General features: G+C 41.8%; 1 protein-coding gene across 1 annotated transcript in view; it reads left to right on the top strand.

Moving 5' to 3' along the window:
• The first annotated feature begins 3512 nt into the window (after positions 1 to 3512).
• ANO4 (anoctamin 4) overlaps positions 3513 to 20941 on the top strand; it is a 307889-nt gene continuing 290460 nt past the window's right edge. The window contains 1 exon segment of the mRNA XM_043491471.1: positions 3513 to 4017. The gene's annotated coding sequence lies outside the window, so the exon portion shown is untranslated.

Genomic DNA, 20941 nt, shown 5'->3' with positions numbered 1-20941 from the left:
AAACCATCTTGAGTCATGCTTAATTGGTCTGAAAAAAATCAAAGCACTTCCATAATTGTGAACTGTTTTCATAACAGAATGTTTAAGAACATTTTACTAGATCCTCCAGAAGCCACAATCCCACAATTTGAAAAAGAAGGCTACACTTGTTTAAAAAAAACAGTCTGGCTTGGAGGGGAAGTAAAAACATCTATGTATCAAACTGCTTTGTAAATTCACTTTATAAATTGTAATATCAATTAATATCAATTATAAACACAAATGCCTTTAATAGATTAAACTAATTTAAACCAGTAACAAAACATTTTAAAATGTATTAACAAATCAAACGTTGAATTACTAATATTAAATGACCAAAAGTAGACATTCTGTATGTAAATGATCATGTTCACCTTCTGAAAGTAATGGTATAAGCAAATGTTCTATTAAATCTAAATAAAATGCAAGCCCTACCTCTTTGATGAGGTTTTTTTCCTCCCACAAACATCCCAGAATGGGAGGGTGGCAGAAAGTAGACTACAAGAAAGAAAAAGCACTATGAGAGGGGAGGAAGAGAAAAGATGATTATGTTGCTAGATTAGATAAAAGGAATATGGGGAGTGTTTAGCAGAGCCGCAGCCAGCAGCAGTGGAGAAGTGTGGGTGCAATACCATACCATACCACCCTTACTTCTGCACTGCTGTTGGCAGCAGTATTACCTTCAGAGCTGGGCGCCCAGTCAGCAGCCACCGCTCTCTGGCTGGCCAGCTCTGAACACAGAGGAGAGAGCATCCAGCTCTGAAGGGAGTAATAAAATGTGGTCTCTGGTCACAGATGACAGGTGGTTGCTCTTCAGTTTCTTCAATCAAATTATAGGGGGAAATGTTTCATGGCCTCTGCAAGAGTCACTTGTAATAGATGGTCTCTCTTCAGAGGTCGTCGCCAAGGCAGGTTTTACTGTATTTTACTGAATTTGAAGCCTGGTGTTTCTTTTAGGGGGTGGCAATCCAGCTGTTTGTTTGGTACCTTAGTATTATCCCAGAATTCTTTCCAGTGTGCTTCAGGATTGAATGAGGAAGTTTTCAGAACTTTAGCCTGATCCCAAAAAGGTTTGCAAGATTTCAGGCATGTTATTGGAAGGTTTTGGAAGTCCTCATGAACTGGGAAGTTCAGGCTGGCAATAGTTTGCTTGTACTCATGAGCTGTATAGGTGTCTCTGTATCTTAGGGGCAGGGGGTATTTATTTGAATGTTCCTGTTAAATTCTCCTCACAGCACTAAGATGCACATCTAGAGATTTGATATGTGAGCTGCCCACCCAAACTGGTGCTCAATATTCAGCAATTGAGTATGCCAATATTAGAGTGGCTGTTCAAAGTGTGTGCCCATCGGCACACTGTGGTGTGCCTGTGAGTTTGCAGATGAGGCTTCTCCTTTCTATTACATTTTTGCAGATGTCTTTTCCAGATGAGCTTTAAAAGTCAAGTTTCTGTCTAAAGTTACACCCAAGTATTTTGGACAAGGCTCATTTCTGACCTCTTGACCATAAAAGGTCACATTAAGTGGTTACTTGACGACTTTGTTGTTTCAGTGAAAGGCGATTACCAAGGCTTTGGAGATGTAGGGGTGGAGCTTCCAATACTGAAAGTATTCCTACTATTACCTTGAGGTCTCTGGAGAAGATGTCACCGATGCGGTGAGGTCTTTGCCTTGTACTGCAAGAATGATGTCAGCTAAAATGAACTTACGTGAAATTGTGTCATGTAAGTCACTAATATAGATGTTAAATAGTGATTAAGCCTGCATGGATCCTTGAGGTAAACAATCATTGAGGGTGTGTGCTTTGCTGATTGGCTCATTCAAAAGTATGGGGTATTTACGGTTGCTTGACGTTGTGGCCCGGAGTCACACATTGCTATGACATTTGATGAGCCTTGATGCCTTCACCAATAGTTCATATCTGTAAACCATGTAATGGACGGCAGATAAATCTATCAACACTGTTCCACTTTTTAGATTCCACTTAAAGCCAGCTGCAATGTAACTAGTAATGGCAACAACCTGGTTGTAGCACTTTTTGTCCTGGTCTGAAGCCAGCCTATTTCTTGGGCAGGATGGCCGCAAGGACGGGGTGAGATGGGCCGGTAAAACCCTCTCCATTAACTTATGAGTGGTGGAGATAGGGTGACCAGATGTCCCATTTTTATAGGGACAGTCCCGTTTTTTAGGACTTTTTCTTATATAGGTACCTATTACCCCCCACGCCCTGTCCCATTTTTTCACAGTTGCTATCTGGTTACCCTAGATGGAGAAGAGTGACATGGGGCAATAGTTGGTGGCATCATTTGGTGGTTTCCCATGTTTGAAGAGTGACTGTTGCCACACACCAGCTTTGTGGGCTCTCCCCTGTTAATTGTTTGGCAGTAAATAGGTCTGGCAGCCATGCTCTTCCCTTTGGCCCCAAATTTTCTACTTTTCCACTTTTAGTGGCCATAAGGGCCTTGTTTGTTTTCTTCTGTAGTGGTGACATGGCAGGGTTTTCTTAGACATTTAGAAAGAGCACTTTCTGAACCTTCTGTCTAATCAGCTTTGGTCTTTCAATTACAGAGAAGGTGTGAGGTGACAGCACCGTGTGTTTTGTTTGCTGGTGTTTTACTGAGTCAGTGTCTCCAACTTTATGGAAGAGTGCCCAGGCTTTGCTCCTGGAATTAGTGAAGTCAGGACCTCCACTGTCTTGTTCCATTTTTTCAGCAGCAGGGTTCAATGACTCTATTAGTGGTTTTGCTGTGTCCGGGTCACCACTATTCTCATATTCATTGAAGAGTGCCTATGTCTTTGGCTGAAGAGAGCCTTTGTCTTCTGCTGCTCAGAAGGAGTATAGACCTTCTGATAGCCACAGGGAATGAGTTTTGTGGCAGCTTTAATAAGAAGGTGAACAAATTTCCTCAAGTCTTTCTGTAAAAGGATATACACCATATGCACCAAAGTATTTAATCCAACAATAATTTTAATTGATGAAACTTTTACATATACATGCCACATAGATCTGCTACTATGTAGGTCCAATAATATCATGTTGAAAACTGTACTGATTTTCACAAGGCTAATTGTGAACAAAATCCGAGCAACAAAATCCCTGTTTTTAAGTGTTTAGTATGCTTTCCTTTTTAGGGTAAAATAAAATAAATCTTTGAAGAGGTGACAATTTTCAGTGCTTCTCCTGTATACATAATAGATAATGGCTAGCAGATTTTGGGTTAACAATACTACAGGTAGGGGCAAATTAAGTCTCAAACTTTTATTCTGTTTGTTTGTTTGTTTGTTTGTTTATTTGTCCTGACTTTAGTATGACTGCAGAGACGTAGAAACTAGTGTGTCTGAACAGCAATGTGAAGACCTCATTTTGGGTACCTGTCATGCTTTATTCTTTGAAGGGAAGCCATAGCACATGCAGTCAATTTATTTGTGTAGGTGAAAATAAAGCCTCACTGGGGTTAAGAAGCAGATTACCCTATGAGTGTTCCTGTATAAGCAGTGGAATGTGAGGTTTGTCTCAATGTTCTGCTGTCAGTGATTTGGTCAACTGTCATGCTGACACAGTTCAAGCTCTTCTGATTGGTTGTTTGCAATGACTGATTAAGAATATTGATGCAGTCTCTCGGTTCCTTTCCACTTGGAAGAGAATTTTGTTTTCCCCACCCCCAGGCCACTTCTAGGATGCAAGTAATTGTGAGACTATGAAGATGAAAACAGAGCAGCCTGAGTGACTGAGGAAATACAATAGTCTGTTTTAACTGCAGAGCTATGTAGCAGTTTTCTTCAGACTTCTTAACATAGATTATACAGCACAAACTGCTTATAGGTTTTGGAAGCCTGTGAAAGGACTTACTGGTTGTATATTAGTATTTTATGTACATCATCACACTATCTTGCCTGTGTCTGGACAGCTGTGGTCGGAGCTTCATTTGGATGTCTTTCTATTGAAGATATATAAAAAGGATCCTTAATCTGATTCTCTTTGGATCTTTCTATTTTGATGGTAAGTGCCAGCATGTATTGGCTGAGCATAGCTTCTTTGCTGCAGTGCTCTCTCCCTCTCTCCCTCCCCTTCTATTCTCAGCTAAGCCTAGTGACCTTCATTCAGTATCTAATGCTCATTTTCATCTGCTTCATGTTGCAGTATTTTTAGCCAACTAAAATAAAACTTTTTCTTTATTTTTCTCCTAAAAGCCCGAGCTTTTAAATACCAGTTGAAATCTGAGCTCTATCTCTTTGTCCTTGAAACAGGAGGCATGGGAACATGTTCATGGTTGTAAGCGGCAGCAATGTTACAGTCATTCGGGTGTAACTGAACGAAATTACAGATTTGATAAAGGTTACTCATGCATACAGGTCTGCACTACAATACTGGAAGGACAAAAAAGCCTGCACTTGACTAGCCATCTAGAAAACTCTGCAAGTCTTCAGCTTTAAGTGTGGTGCACACATGTGGATTGTGCCAATGATTGCTATCCTCACCATAGTTAAGGAAGGTTCTGTCCGTATTTCCAGTATAAACCCTTCTCTTCAGGCGTCTGCAAGTTGGACGGTAAAATTCACTCTGAGCTGACCCCTAAAAACCTACTCTGAGTGGGCTGGGGGGAACTGACTGAATGACCTACCAGGTCTTTCCTTCTGTAATCTGTGTGATTTTAAATTTTTCACCTTTTAAAGTGCTTTTATAATGCTTCAGAGGAAAAAATGCCTTTAAGTTACAGTAATAGAAACCATTTGCTTGCTTCATCCATGCTTCATGCTATGTTAACAACTCTGATTTTAAAAACAAAAAATAGGAAGGTTGTTATTTAGTCCATAACGAAAAATATGTCCTGGAGGTATTTGTTTCTGAAAAGAGGTTGAGCCATTGAGGATTAAAATGACAGCACAAAGGCAAACTGGTACCTTTTTTAAAGAATATTTTTACAGCATATTTGGTAGCAGGAAGCCATAATATGCAAATATTTCTTATGACTAAATGTATTTCATATTTTGACTCCATAATGTGGATTATCTATGCATGTCCATTGTACAGTGTAAGAATAATAAACACTTCGCTAAATCATCGGGGGTCCACTGATGGGATAGGATACAACACTACAGTTCAAGCTTGTTACGGGCTGATATAAATCCTTGCACAGCTACCTACAAGCAAGGCAACATGCAGATATGCTGCAACCCCTTTTGTTCACTGAGGCAAGATAAGGGCAGAGTTTCTTTTAACTCGGAATTTTCTCTTATTGGGGTAGGCTAGTGAGATACTGCTGCCTGGAAATCAGTTTTCATTGTTGAATGTGTAATAAATTATGGATTCCTTAATAAAGAAATCTTTTGTTAGTGATGTACCTGTGATCTGGAGTACGTGTTTTATTTGGTTAACTGTAGATGTTTATCTTTCTCCTCCAAAGTGAGTGAAGACTTTAAATATTGCCATATAACCACCTGAATCTCTTTCCAACACTTTGGGCCCAATCCAACCTTTATTGATAGGAGTAGGCAGGACTTGCTGTTTGCGCAGTAATGGCGGGAGGTGCTAGATGCTATGGTGATGGGGCCATATACATATCTGTATGTGTGGGTAGCTGCTCTGTGTGGTGGGGGCACACACTGCTTCTCGTCTGAAACAGAGCAGCGTGCACCAACATTTAGCATGTGTTGGAGAGGACACCACACGCTCCAGACTGTTGAGGTCTCGGTAGGCTCCCTAGCCTGCAGACCCTGACATCTTGAGAGGGTGATGCACCGGTTGGTGCAATCCCGTTTCCTGTTTCCCTCCCTAGTGTGCTGTTGAATGCTGGAGTTCTGCTGAGTCCTAGGTTTGGGATCCTGCCCTGCTGCTGTATCTGTGGGAGGTAAAGATGTCTGTTATGTTTCTCTACTAAGACACCTGTGCAGTACAGAGAAAGGTTTCATCCTTTCAAAATGTTTTAACAAAGCACTTCTAAAGTGCTTGGGTGCTGCATGGTACCAAAATCATTCTGTGCTTTCAAATGCATGGGGATTATTGTGTTTTTTAATGTGGGTAATAGAGGCTATTTGGATTATTTTCTTTCTATTTTATTAATTTCTGGTGACTGTAATTAAAATGTAGAAGTAACTTTGTGTATTTGAAATCAGCAGGAGTCTTCCTAGTGCACGCATGGAGCTATCAACTCCAGTGCTAGCAAGTTCTGACATTACTTTTGACGGAGTAGATTAAGATCGCTGTTGACATACAGTATTGACTAAATATAACATAATTCTGTGTGTGTGTGTGTGTGTGTGTGTGTGTGTGTGTGTGTGTGTAAAACTATATCCACACATACTGTTTTGTTCCCTGTAATATTTTTGTAAATTTTATTTAAAATATATACAATATAGTTTGTAAAAATGCTTGCATAAGTCTGGGTAACTGATTCAAGGCAGCTGAATTTGAGAACTTTTAAAGATTAGAGTTTAAAAAATAACACATTATACTGTACATACTTTAAAAAAGATTATTACAAAACCACATTTTTTCCCGCTCCCCAAAACAACATCTCCTCTCAGCAAACAGCTAACCAGGCCTTCTCTCAAAAATGACACATACATTTGAAAAATCAATTTCTTGCAAAAGTTTTTTGATTATTTCTTAAAAACTAGAAACAAATCCATGTCTTACCAGTGCAATGACAAATAGTTGAAAAGCCAAAACTACATCAGGCTATGTGTTCCCACTTATCTTTTTCTAAAAAGTTTTCCATGTTGGGGAGAGGGAGAAGACATTATCAAATTTACTTTATCATAACTTAGCTCCTCAATATTCAGAGCTGAATCTTGCAACAGAATGTGCTAGTGTGGACCCTTATGTCTATGCTCTGTCCCACTTAAATCAACAAACTGTGTGTCTCTGTTAATAGTCTGTGTTAGCGAATCCCACTGCAGGATTGGGGTATAAAACATAATGATAGAAAAAATATGGGGGCAAAGGATGGGGGGAAATTGCTAAAATAACATTGTCTTCATAAGTATGAATGCTTTTTAATTCTCATAAAGCTCTGAAGAAATGCTTTGATTTGGGGCTGCGCACACAGTACTTCCCTGTCTCACAGCATGGTGTCATGTTAATTCCTTTGCAGAGTGTCTGAAAGTCTGCATAGAAAACAACTGCAGGGGAAAAAAGAAAAAAAGGAAAAAGCCCTGTTCCTTAGTGAGCTAAAAACACACCCATTGGTCTGATGAAGTCTCTGCATTATTTTTTCTGTATATATTTAATGTGCATTCTTCATCTTGATTTGGCCATGGGACCAGGTTCTTTAAAGGTTTATACTCACCTTAGACTATACAAATACTCAATCATACACATTTATAGCAAATATTTAACATACAGAAGAACTTCATTTACAAATAGCTCACTTGATTTCCATGTAACTTTTTCCGTTTTCTTGCTATGTATTTAATCACATCCTTTTCAGCTGCAAATATATTGTCTTTTCTTTTTCTGTTATACACAGTACTGGCTTTTCTCTCCTGTGAAACATAAACTACAAATGTTTCAGTATTATAAATGATGTAAAAATTACCCTATCTTATGATCCTGTCCTGTAGCGGACATTCAGACACTTTAAACTACTCTCCCATAATTTATTAGTCAAACCTGACCACAGACCAAATTCAGGTCTCAATTACACCCCTGTAAATCTGGAGTGGCTCTATTCAAGCCAACGGAGTTACTCCAGATTTATATTGGTGAAACAGAGCAAAATTTGGCCCTATGCCTATTCGGCTAGGGCAAATTATTAAAGTAATCTCTTAATCCAGCATTTCCCAAACTTTTTTGGCCACGGAACACCTGGTATATATTTATGGAACACTTCTAATATTATTTTGTAGTCATTTGGTTTTCAAATAAAAAATTGCATTATTTATGCTCAAATATATTTTATTTTATAAAACAAAGCAAAAATACAAATTTAAAATAACTTGAACTAACAATTTCTAACTGGAAAGCGCGTATAAAATAGTACAAAAGTCAGGTGCAATACCCTTTTTTTTTAAATTACGATTCTTTCATGGAACACCTATTCACATCATGCGGAACACCAATGTTCCGCGGAACACAGTTTGGGAAATGCTGTCTTAATCTATAGGTATATTTGTTTTGGGTTTTGTGAATATGAAACTCTATGGAAAATTTAAATGGAGTCATTTTCACTTTTAAATTAATGCAGAAATATTTATACTGTGAGTGGCACATCTCTCTCTTCAAAGTTGAGTCAAGCCAATTTTATTTAAGTGGTAATCCTAGATCAAGAACTTTACAGTTATCTCATTTACAATAATGCACAAATCAAGCTGTTTTAAATTAGAAGTCTAAAACTGGGACTTAACAGATAGTTCTTATAACATGAAATGGAAAGGATTCCAATATCACAACACATATCGTCTTCAAGGGTCCTCTCTATAAGACCTACAAGACTTGTGCACCTTTAAGTGGTGCATAGGCACGTGAATGAATTTTGTCCCAAGAAAACACAGGTAGTGAAAGCTTTTTCATTATGCCTCTCTTCCATGTAAAAGGGAAAATGTAGATATATCTTAAAAGATGCAACGTAGGGAGGTGTTTGGGGGTCGCTGGGCAACTCCCCAAGGCAGGGGCAAAGCTGGCTTGTGCAGGAGAAGGTGGATAGCTAGTGAGAGCAGGCTGGAAGCTTATAGCAGGAACAGGGGCAGGCTGAAAGCTGGGGTAGGCCATAACACCATGAGGAAGAGTTTCCAGCCATGTGATGACACTGCACAGACTGGCTTGCCACTCTTCCTGTGGGATTTAATAACTGTCCCTGGGGGTCATCTGACCCAGTCCTTGCTCACACCTGCTGATGCACACCTGAAGGATGAGTCATTGCAGGTTCTGCCGAGGGATGAGTCATTGCAGGCTGTAGTTGAGGCTTACCTCATATTACCCCCTCTTCAAGAGCATCTCTCAGGTTCTTTGGACCAGGCTTGTCAGGACTAGGTTGATGAAATTCATGGAGAGCTTGGATGTCAGTAGCCAGTTCCCACCAGCGTTCCTCTGGGCCATATCCCTCTCTCCCAGGTGTAGGACCTTTTTCTGAAAGATCTTGAAATCAAGAATTTGCCTTATGAGATACTCCTCTCCTCTCTGCACCATGACAAGAGAAGTGATGAGGCTGTTTTTATCTGGGGAGGCAATTGGGTATGTGTTTCATTAAAAGGAAGACATGAAACACAGAGTTCACTTGCATCCTAGGGGGCAACTGGAAACGGAAGGTGACCAGGTTATTTTGTTGAATGACCCAAAAGGGACCAAGGTACCAGCAGTCAAGTTTTCAGGAGGGATAGGCAGTGTCCATATGTTGTGTGGACAGCCATATCTTGTCCCCAACAGTAGCTGGAGGGTCAACTCAATGATGGCAGTTGGAGAAGCGCTTATAGTCCTTCTTGGCAGCATCCAACTGGAGTTTCAGTTCCTCCTGGACATGGTGGAGGTATTTAGCAAGGTCAGAGGCTGCAATGATGTGGGAAGTCAGTGGTAGGGATGGTTGGAATCAGAGGTGAAAGCCATAATTGGAAAAGAAAGGGCTTTGGTAGGTGGATTTGTGATCAGAGTTGTTACAAGCAAATTCTGCAAAGGTAAAAGTTGGACCTGTCATCCTGGTGGCGATTAATAATACAATAGAGATACTGCTCCAAAATTAGATTCACCCATTCCAATTGTCCATCCATTTGGGGGGTGATATGCTGTGGAGAGGCGCAGGTTGATGTTCAAGAGGCAGAATAACTCTTGCCAGAAGTGGCAGACAAATTGTGATCCGTGGTCAGACTTGATGTTGGAGGGTAATCTGTGGGGCTTAAAGACATGATCAAGGAACAAACAGGCTGTCATTTGCACTGTGGGGCTCTTCCAATAGCGCACGAAGTGTGCAGGAGATCAGTGACTACTAGTATGGCTGTGTGGTCCTGAAAGTTGGGGAGGTCTACAATGAAGTCCATAAATATGGACTCCTAGGGGAGGGAAGGAGTCGGTAGTGGGACCGTGGTGCCCAGAGATTTATTACAGTGGACCTTTGTCTAGCAGCATACCTTGCAAGAGTCAACGTTGGCCCTAACGGAGACGTGCAATCTTGGCCAATGGAAATGCCACAAAATCAATGTTATCTTTCATTGCCTGAAGTGGCTGGCTGGAGTGAGTCATGGCATAGTTAGAGAATTGCAAGGTGAGACGGATCTTCTGGGACATAAACACAGTCTCAGAATAATATTACCCCAATGGTCTTGGTGACACACCCAACAGTTGTGCAAGAGCATGAGTCCCAACTTCATGGCAGTCTGTTAGAAAACCAGGTCACAAACCCCAAATTAGTCATGAGTTCTAAACTTAGATTTCACCAACAAACTGCCTGAAGTGCAAACTCTTCAAGCACTTTAACAGCCTGAAATGGAGTCACAGACAGTCTCCTTGGATACTCCAGTCTGTCTTGCCACCCAGACAAGGTGGCCCTTACGATCAAGAATCACAGTAATATTCAGGTTACTCCTAGTCTCAAAGGTCGAGTCACTTACCCTATGTCAATTGCATCTTAGATCTCACACCAAAGATAACACTTGTAGCCAATCCTATAATAAACTGTATGAATATTTACTAAATAGGAAAAGGAAATTAGAGATTAAAGCAAGCAAATATAGAAACACAAATGTGTTAGTCTTAGGTTTTAAAGGGTAATAGAGGCTTCTATAATCAGCAAGCTCTATTTGTCTTTTAGGACCTTAGAGACAACAAATTTATTAGAGCATAAGCTTTCATGGTCTACAGCCCACTTCATCGGATGCATAGAATGGAACATATAGTAAGATGTACATACATACAGATAAGTTGGAAGTAAGCTTATGCTCTAATACATTTGTTAGTCTCCAAGGTGCCACAAGTACTCCTGTTCTTTTTGCAGATACAGACTAACATGGCTGCTACTCTGAAACTTGTCTTTTAGGGTTAACCCTGGCTAAGCAGCTGGGGATCTCTTGGTTTTGAATAGGAAACTCCTTGCCTGTCCCCTAGAGTCCCAGCAACATAGAGCTGCTTAGTTCCTTTTGTTTTGGGTTTTTATCCCCTTCCCGCCATGTGCTCTCAACTGCAAACTCAGCTGATGGGAGGAGTCCACTTGCATGACTCATCTTCACAAGGAAAAGAGCAGAACAATAATAAGAGTCTTTAGTTCTCTTGTTGATGATTTCTCAATCTAGATGTAGAGAGTTTCCAGATGTAAAAAACAACCATAGCCTTTGTTTTGGGAGGAGCATACAATTTTTGTAGAACAGCAGCTCTTCTTACTAATTAATGTTCCTCTCCTGTATCATGATTTGGTGAGTCAGACGCTCACACTACACCTGGTCAAATATATTACAATATGGAATACAGATATTACAAGTAAGATTAATGCATGCAGTTCACTAGCTTTTGATAGAGTCCAAACATTTTCTTATAATTCTAATGTCTATCCCAGAGACGTGCCAACTACAGCCCACAGGCTGTGTCTGGCTCGTCAGACCTTTTAATCTGGCCCTCAAGCTCCCACTGGGGAGCAGGGTCAGGGGCTTGCCCCTCTCTGCGTGACTCCTGGAAGTGGCATGTCCCGCCTTCGGCTCCTGCACATGGGGGCAGCCAGAGGGCTTTGCGCACTGCCCCCCCACCAAGTGCTGCCCCCGCAGCTCTCATTGGCCGGGAACTGCGGCTAAGGGGAGCTGCAGGGGCGGCAACTGTGGACAGGGCAGTGTGCAGAGCTGCCTGGCCATGCCTCCACCTAGGAGCTGGAGAGGGGGACACGTTGCTGCTTCTGGGAGCTGCTTGAGGTAAGTGCCACCTGGAGCTTGCACCCCTAACCTCATCCCAGGCCAAACCTCCTGCACCAGTCCTAATCCCCCATCCGCCCTCACAACTCCTCAGTCCCAAACCAGAATACCCTCATGCAACCCCAAACCCCTCATCCCCAGCTCCGCCCCATGCTAATCCCTTGCCTCAGCCCAGAGCCCCCTCCCATACCCTGAATGCCTCATTTCTGGCCCCACCCCAGAGCCCACACTCCCAGCCAGAGCCCTCACCCCCAATTTTGTGAGCATTCATGGCCCGCCATACAATTTCCATACCCAGATGTGGCCCTGTGGCCAAAAAGTTTGCCCACCTCTGACCTATCGTATAATATTAACCCACAAGTGAGCCAAACAAATTTCAGCTTTGAATCTGTCAGTGTTTAGTTGAGACAGGGGGAACTTGGCATGAATTGGCACCTGATCTGCCAGCGTTCTAGTCTTTACCCGCTGTGAGGGACTCCCTTTTGTGCGACAACATGTCTGGCTTGCCATTGCAGCCCCCTGCTATTGTGATAGCATAGCCCCTGGATTGCGTAAGCGACCCTGTCTGTCTCCATGATGACAGACTTGGATGGGTGCATTAACATGGGTGTTGAAGTGAAGGCCACCTTCAGTTATTCAAAGGCCAGTTGGGCCTCCAATGTCTAGAAAAAGGCAGAGGGCAAACAAGGTGCAGTTTACTTCAGGTGTGACTGGGGCTGGCCCCAGAACTGGACTTGCAAGTGGGGCTGATGGGGGGGGGGTCTGCTAGTGCTGGGGCACATGCTAGGGTTTCCAGCTTTCTAATTTCTGAAAACTGGACACTACAGCAGGAGCACTGGAACATCCTGCTCCGCCTCTTCCCCCAATGCCCTGCTTCTGCTCCGCCTCTTCCCTTGAGGCTCTGTCCCTCGTGCCTCTCCTACCCTCCCCCTGTAGCTCATTGCTCTCCCCCATCTCCCTTCCTCTTCGCTTGATCCTCTCCATCTCCCTTCCCCTCACCTCCCCAAGCTGGGCTTCCTCTGCTCCAGGGCTGGGACAGGAGCTGCAGCCCCTGACACAGAGCCTGCTGCCTGCCCACAAGATGCAGGTAGGAGGCAGTCCCGGCTGAGCAAGGGCTGGTGCTGGTTGATGACCAGGCACCTTCCCTCCCTCTCCTACCTGTGGTAACTGGATTTTGGTGTCTGTTCAGTACATCTATGGTGGTGCTCAGCCCTGGAGGAAAGTAATAAAACTCGACTGCCTCATTCCAGGCGGTGCTGGCAGACAGATGCTGGAGGTGGGCTGCAGAGGCTGAGACAGACTGTGAATTCTGCATGAGGAAATGCAGGGTGACTTTGGTGGTGTGGGCCTCCTGAGCCATCAAATATGAGAAAGAAGAATTAGATGAATTCTTTGAAATGGTCCAGAAATGAGTCTGCCTGTTCCAGAAGGGGATATCCAGTCCAGGGCTTCTCCTGTTAGTAAACTGATAATCAGCCCCACCTTTGCCTGGTCATTTGAGTACAGGAACAAAGAGGCACATAAAAAGAACCCAATATTCTTTTTTTAAAAAAAAAATGTCACGACTGGAGGATGTATAACTTGTGATTTTAAAATTCTTATAGTTGTCAAGCTATTTTGGGGTTGTAGATGTGCCTTCATTATGTTGTGAAGGCCAAAACTATAACTGGGTTCAAAAAAGAATTAGGTAAGTGCCTCCGGATAGGTCCATCAATGGCTGTTAACCCAGATGCTCAGGGATGCAACCCTATCCTCTGGGTGTCCCTAAATCTCTGACTGCCAGATGCTAGGAATGGACGACAGGGGATGGATCACTCGATGTTTGCCGGTTCTATTCATTCCCTCTGAAACACATGGCACTAGCCACTGTCGGAAGCAGATGCTGTGGAAAATCCATTAGGCACATATCTACATCTTTAGGCACCTAAATACCTTTAAAAAAATGACTCTCGTAGATATGAAGGTCAGAAGGGACCATTATGATCATCTAGTCTGACTTCCTGCACAATGCAGGCCACAGAATCTCACCCACCCACTCCTGCAATAAACCTCTCATTTATGTCTGAGCTATTGAAGTCCTCAAATTATGGTTTAAAGACTTCAAGGTGCAGAGAATCCACCAGCAAGTGACCCGTGCCCCATGCTACAGAGGAAGGCGAAAAACCCCCAGGCCCTCTGCCAATCTGCCCTGGAGGAAAATTCCTTCCCAACCCCAAATATGGCGATCAGCTGAACCCTGAGCATGTGGACAAGATTCATCAGCCAGAAACCCAGGAAAGAATTCTCTGTAGTAACTCAGATCCCACCCCATCTAACATCCCATCACAGGCCATTGGGCCTATTTACCATGAATAGTTAAAGATCAATTAATTGCCAAAATCATGTTATCCCATCATACCATCTCCTCCATAAACTTATTGAGTTTAATCTTGAAGCCAGATAGATCTTTTGCCCCCCACTGCTTCCCTTGGAAGGCTATTCCAGAACTTCACTCCTCCGATGGTTAGAAACCTTCGTCTAATTTCAAGTCTAAACTTCCCGATGGCCAGTTTATATCCATTTGTTCTTGTGTCCGCATTGGTAATGAGCTTAAATAATTCCTCTCCCTCTCTGGTATTTATCCCTCTGATATATTTATAGAGAGCAATCATATCTCCCCTCAACCTTCTTTTGGTTAGGCTAAACAAGACAGGCTCCTTGAGTCTCCTTTCACAAGACTGGTTTTCCATTCCTCAGATCATCCTAGTAGCCCTTCTCTATACCTGTTCCAGTTTGAATTCATCCTTCTTAAACATGGGAGATCAGAACTGCACACAGTATTCCAGATGATGTCTCACCAGTGTCTTGTATAATGGTACTAATACCTCCTTATCTGTACTGGAAATACCTCGCCTGATGCATCCCAAGACTGCATTAGCTTTTTTTCACAGCCATATCACATTGGGGGCTCATAGTCATCCTGTGGTCAACCAATACTCCAAGGTCCTTCTCCTCTTCCGTTACTTCTAATTGATGCGTCCCCAACTTATAACTAAAATTCTTGTTATTAATCCCTAAATGCATGACCTTACACTTCTCACTATTAAATTTCATCCTATTACTATTACTCCAGTTTACAAGGTCATACAGATCCTCCTGTATGATATCCCCATCCTTCTCTAAATTGGCAATACCTCCCAGCTTTGTATCATCTGCAAACTTTATTAGCACACTTCCACTTTTTGTGCTGAAGTCAGTGAGTGACTTGCCCAAGGTCACACAGGAAGTCCGTGGCTGAGTTGAACCCAGGCTGTTAAATCCCATACTAGTGCCATATTACCACAACCATTCTTCCCATCTTGATTGGTTATTCAGGGGAAACAGTGACATTTCCTATATATAAAGTGCAGTCAAGTACACAAAGTAAACTGGAAAAAAACCCCTCTAATCTCTTAGTCTGTCATTTTAAATATGCCTTGTAACAAGTATGATTTTTAAATTGGTGTCCTTTTAGGTTTACCATGTTACAAAATGCAAAGAAATATTTAGGATCTGTTTGCTAAGTAACTTTTGATACCATTGATATCTTCCATTGTTTATTTAAAACTTCCTGTTTGTTTGTCTTTCCACTGCATGCTATGAAAGGCTATTGAGATTTTCAGAGAATCTAAAATTCCTGTTTTCACACTGGTTTCAGAGTAGCAGCCGTGTTAGTCTGTATTTGCAAAAAGAAAAGGAGTACTGGTGGCACCTTAGAGACTAACAAATTTATTAGAGCATAAGCTTTCGTGAGCTACAGCTCACTTCAGTGCATGCTGGGCTAAATGAGTCAAGAATTCAAATAGGGTATCCTGTGTAATTACTGCAAAACAAGTCACCTTATTAGTTTAGAGACTTCAGGGTCAAAATGCATTTTAGGGACTACATTTAGCATTTAAGTCTTCTGAGCTGCAATTTATAGAAATGCCTGCGATTAGAGAATTTTATCCATCATGAGTATTACATTGAATTCTTATATATCTTCTACACAAAATCATTATATTAAAAGAATGTTAAGGGTGCAAACACAAGCATTCATGAATTAAGAAATGCCAGTATTAAGGCTGCCTGTGCAATCTTAATTTGGCCCTCTTTGCACATGCACTAAGATACAGTCTTTAATTACATGATCACACACTACGTTTTCCATATGATGCCTACCTCATTCAGTGCACATTATGGACGGTGCTCCTTGAATGGGTGGCTGCTCAATATTTCTTTTTGTCTTCATCATTCAGAGTGTGACCCCATGCATTATTTACTGCTTACCCTTCAGCCCCTGCTCTGAATAAAGAATTATACATTTTTTCATGGACTCTTTTATGGCACTCATCACCATAGTACCTGAGTGCTTGTCACATGTTAATGAATTTATCTTCACAACTACCCTACAAGGTAAAATGGCATTATTATTCCCTTTATCATTTTAGTATTTTATTATATCTGGGGATCTGAGGCCCGGAGAGATTAAGGTTCAAAGGGTCCATTAGTTTTGGGTGCTGAATTTCAGATGCCTACCACCTGATTTTTTAGAAAATATTTAGCATTTTCTAGCATTTATATAATTAGAGCAGAGCTTGCGTTGACTTCAGGAGCAGGTGAGAGTGTCCAGCACTGCAGCTAATCTGGCCTGTAATGTCTCAAATTGGGCACTCAGAAAATGAGGAACACACACTTTGTGGCCACACCTGAAAAGCTTGCTTTGTGTGACTTGCCTAGCATCATGTAGGAACTCTATGGCAGAGTCAGGGATAGATTCCAATTCTCCAGGATGGCATTCAAATTCCTCAACCCCGGACTCTCCTTTCTCTTCCTACAATCTCCTACCTCATTCACAGCACACCTTCCAACTTCTGCAACATATGAGGCAGAGGCCCTACAAACAGCAGCTTCCTTCACTGCATGACCTTGATTTATTCCCTGAGCAGCATCCATCTTGTGCACTCAATAAGGCAGAGGTCTTGTGGAAAACTAGTAAGGACATAGTGGAAAAATTGCTCTGTGGGCAAAGGCAGAGAGGCATTTCATAGCTGTGGATATGATTATTACTGAAAGTACAGGGAGCCCCTCAAGTAGCTGTTATATGTGAATGTATGATTTAAGTATTTTGATATGTAATTGTATTTAAAAATGTCTTCTGTCTTGAAGAAATGATGAGAAGTTGAGGCAGCCATGTTGTGTGGAGGAGCTCTAAGAACAGCAGTGATCAAGAATGCTGGATAGTTACATTGGTAGTTATTAGTTAGTAAGAGTCTGATCTTGTTTCACTAAAGAAAAGAAGAGTTTTCAATTGGAGTCGGACTGGGCCTTACATGTATAGCATCCTTGCCCTCCAGATGAGACCATTTCATTTCAATGTCAAGGCACTCTTAGTTTATCTGTGAAAATGGCTATGCTACAACTTGCAGCACATATGGAAAAGGTCAAATTCTGTACAAGCCTAGAAACGTCAGTTTTCCTGATAGCAGGAAATGTGACACGCTGACGGAATTCTACCCCAACTGGTGCCATATGCTCCACACATTTTACAATTTTAATCTGTCTGGTTTTAGTGTTTCAGTTTTGCCGAGTATGTTCAGACACCAAGTGAGAGGAGATAATTCAGAGGCAGGTTCTTCAATTAATGAGGGAATAAAAGAGACACTGCAGCTCGTCTGATCTTGTATAAAGAATATCACTAGAAATTGGAGTAATTGAAAATCCTTAATGAAAGAGTGGAACAGAATCTAGTGCTGCAGTTGGTCAGGAAATCAGTTACGAGTAAAAATGCATGCTGTCTGTTTTCATCCTGCCCCTACTGCAGGGTATTTCCCAGTTCAGGCAGATGCAGCAGTTAGATATAGCCAGCAAAATCTCTGCAATTAGAATTTGCAACAGTCTGGACTGATATCTCCCCAGTTGACTTTAGAATAAGGGTTCAGAGAAGTTTAAATCCAAGGTATCTAGCTCTGATGTGGCATAAAATGGTTATCAAATCTTCAGCAGATCAATTATAGCTTTTTTGTGAAATACAATTTAGTATTGAAAAGTGTTGATAATGTAAAAGCCTTGCAAAGCTCACAATAATAAGGAATAAGTAAGTGAGGCCAGGAGTCAAGTAAGGCAGCTGATGTGATGCGATTACTGCTTATTTCACTAATCATAACTGTCTCACCTTGTGCCCCCTCTTCTGCTTGTTCTATCCACCTGTGTCTTGTACGAAGACTGTAAGCTCTTTGGGACAGGGACTGTCCTTTTGTTGTGTGTGTACAGTGCCAGGCGCAATGGGACCCTGACCCTTGATTGAGATCTTTAGGTGCTACTGAAGTATAAATGAATAATGACAATAAGATGAAGTGTGAAGGAGTGGTAAGAGCACACTGGGGTCTGCTCAACAATTCACTGGTTGTAGACAACACAGATGAAGCGAGGTTTGAGTTGGGTTTTAGGACAGGACTGGGGAATCGGGGGGCTAGAGGGAAGCACAGCAGGCAGACAGATTGTTCCATATTTTTTCACCCTCATTTTGAAGGATAATTTATAGCTGCTGACAATATATGAAGGCCAGATTCTGATACCCTTTCACTGAATATTGCCTTACTCCATAAATACAGGAACTCCTCACTTAACGTTATAGTTATGTTCCTGAAAAATGCAACTTTAAGTGAAACTATGTTAAATGAATCCGATTTCCACATAAGAATTCATGTAAATGGAGGGGTTAAGTTCCAGGGAAATTTTTTTCAACAGACAAAAGACTATATTTTACACTCACTCTCTCTCTCTCTCTCTCTCTCTCTCTCTCAGTTTTAAACAAACAATTTAATACTGGTACACAGCAATGGTGATTGTGAAGCTTGCTTGAGGTGGTGAAGTCAGAGGGTGGGATATTTCCCAGGGAATGCCTTACTGCTAAATGATGAACTAGCCCTCAACGGTTAACTTGTTATTAATGTAGCCTCACGCTCTACAAGGCAGAAGGAATGAAGGGAGAGGAGACAGCGAAGCAGACAGAGACACACACCGTGTTTGTGTGTGTGTGTGTGTGTGTGTGTGTGTGTGTGTGTGTGTGTGTGTGTGTGAGAGAGAGAGAGTGAGTGAATGAGAGATGTGTATTTCCCCTTTAAGTATGCTGATCCCTGTCTTAAGTACAGTACCTTGTTAATTAGATCAGCAAGCTGAGACCCACCTCAGCTGCTGCCTCCAGGACTGTTGGGTGTCCCCCCCCCTGCTCTATGGAAGATGGGGTAAGTGGGGTGCAGAAGCAGGGTGGAGGAGACACCCTGACATTAGCCTCCCTCTTCTCTCTCTCTCCCTCTTCCCTTCCCCCCGCCCCCGCACAGCAAGCAGGAGGTTCGGGGAGCAGCTCCAAGGCAGAGGGCAGGAGCAGCACATGGCAGTGGGGGAAGGACAGCTGAACTGCGGCAATTGACAGCCTACTGGGCCGCTGCCACACAGGGAACTTAGGGGAGCAGGGAGCTGCGAGGGGGCTGCTGGTCCACCCTAGTTCCAAGCCCCCACCAGCCAGCTCCACCTGGCTGCTCTTCCTACAAGCAGTGGACAAAGCAGGCGGCTGCCAAACGACGGGAGCACTGCAGAACTTTAAACGAGCATGTTTCCTAACGGATCAACAGTGTAACAACGAAACAACATTAACCGGGATGACTTTAAGTGAGGAGTTCCTGTAGTCCCACTGAAACCAATGGGGCCACTAATGGAATAAAGGGCAACTAAACTGGAGTAAATGTATCACAGTCCGGCCCTTAGCTCAGTGCTGTACAGCACATAAAAAGGATAGTCCACATGCTGAAGGGTTTACGGTCTGAAAGATGCAGAAAGCTGGGAGATCTTGAGCTGGGGATTTTTAAAATTATGCAGTTGCTTTCTGTAGGCATTTTGGAGGAAGTACGTTTTTAGAGACATTTGAATGAAGAGAGGGTTGTGACTTGATGAATTGAGATGCATAAAATCAGCATTTTCTCTTAAGTTTGGGAGCATATTTTTTCTTAACCTGAATTCAGAATAATACAATCAGTCTAAACCCCTCACAGTTAAAGGACTATAGTCTCTTCCACAGATCACACTCCTATATTGCATTTAAAAATAAATTGTAAGAGGTTAATAACACTATGCTTAAATGTTATTGAGTTGTGAGATAATAAAGAATTGTTTGTTGTACTAATGAATTTATATTTCTTTAAGAGTGTAAGGACCCTGGACAAATAAAAAGATTAATTTATCAATGAAAGCTGGTCATAGGCATCTATCCACAGGCATAAAGTTCCCCTAGAAATCAGGTATTGGACTTCAAATACATGTTCAGGAGTCATGCAGTTTGTGTGATACATTTATCAAGGGATTAGCATCGGTCAATATAAATCCTATCAAAAAGCTGCTCAAAATTGATGTGAGAAATCTATTTTAGTAATCTCTAAACTAATTAGCTACATTAGATCTGTGCTATCTGGACTTCTACAAGGAAATTACTGAAGAATCCTTACTTAAATTATAGTCTTAGGGAAATTACAAATAAACAAACAAAACACCAACACCAGGGCCAGATCAATAAGTGTTGTTGCTTTTGAGCCTTCCACCTCTGAGTCAATGGCTAGAACCCAGCTCAAGTGAAAAGCGGTTGCTATCTTTTAGCAAATTAGTTTCATATAGGTGAAAGATGCCTAGTTAACTAAAGTCCACATCACAAAAAAACCCACTATGCCCAGTTCTGAACCTTGTTATCTGACAGTCTTAGCAGAGAGGACAAGCACCAAATAGGCACAGTGTAAAATGTAGGAAGTCTGTGTGGAAGCTTGTTATTCTACTGAGATCTATTTCTCAGGGGCAAACTGTCAATATTATCCACAACACAGCTTGGACTGAATAGCTGGGTGAACTGTTTTTGTAAAAGAAAATTATATTTATTAATTTTATTACAGTCAGCCTTGAAAATAAAAACCAATAGGAAAAGAGAGCTATTAACAGCCATCAATCCTCCCTCTATAAAGCCCTCAAAGTATTTGAAAAATTTTGTTACTAAATCTGTCTCGAGAGTTAGAGCCTTAATTAAGTAAAACAGTGAGTCAGATGTGGAAGAAAATAATGCA

This window comes from Dermochelys coriacea, chromosome 1 (assembly GCF_009764565.3).
Source record: "Dermochelys coriacea isolate rDerCor1 chromosome 1, rDerCor1.pri.v4, whole genome shotgun sequence".
Taxonomy (NCBI): Eukaryota; Metazoa; Chordata; order Testudines; family Dermochelyidae; genus Dermochelys; species Dermochelys coriacea.
The sequence above is the reverse complement of the archived record's forward strand: the minus strand, read 5'-3'. Positions and strand labels throughout refer to the sequence as shown.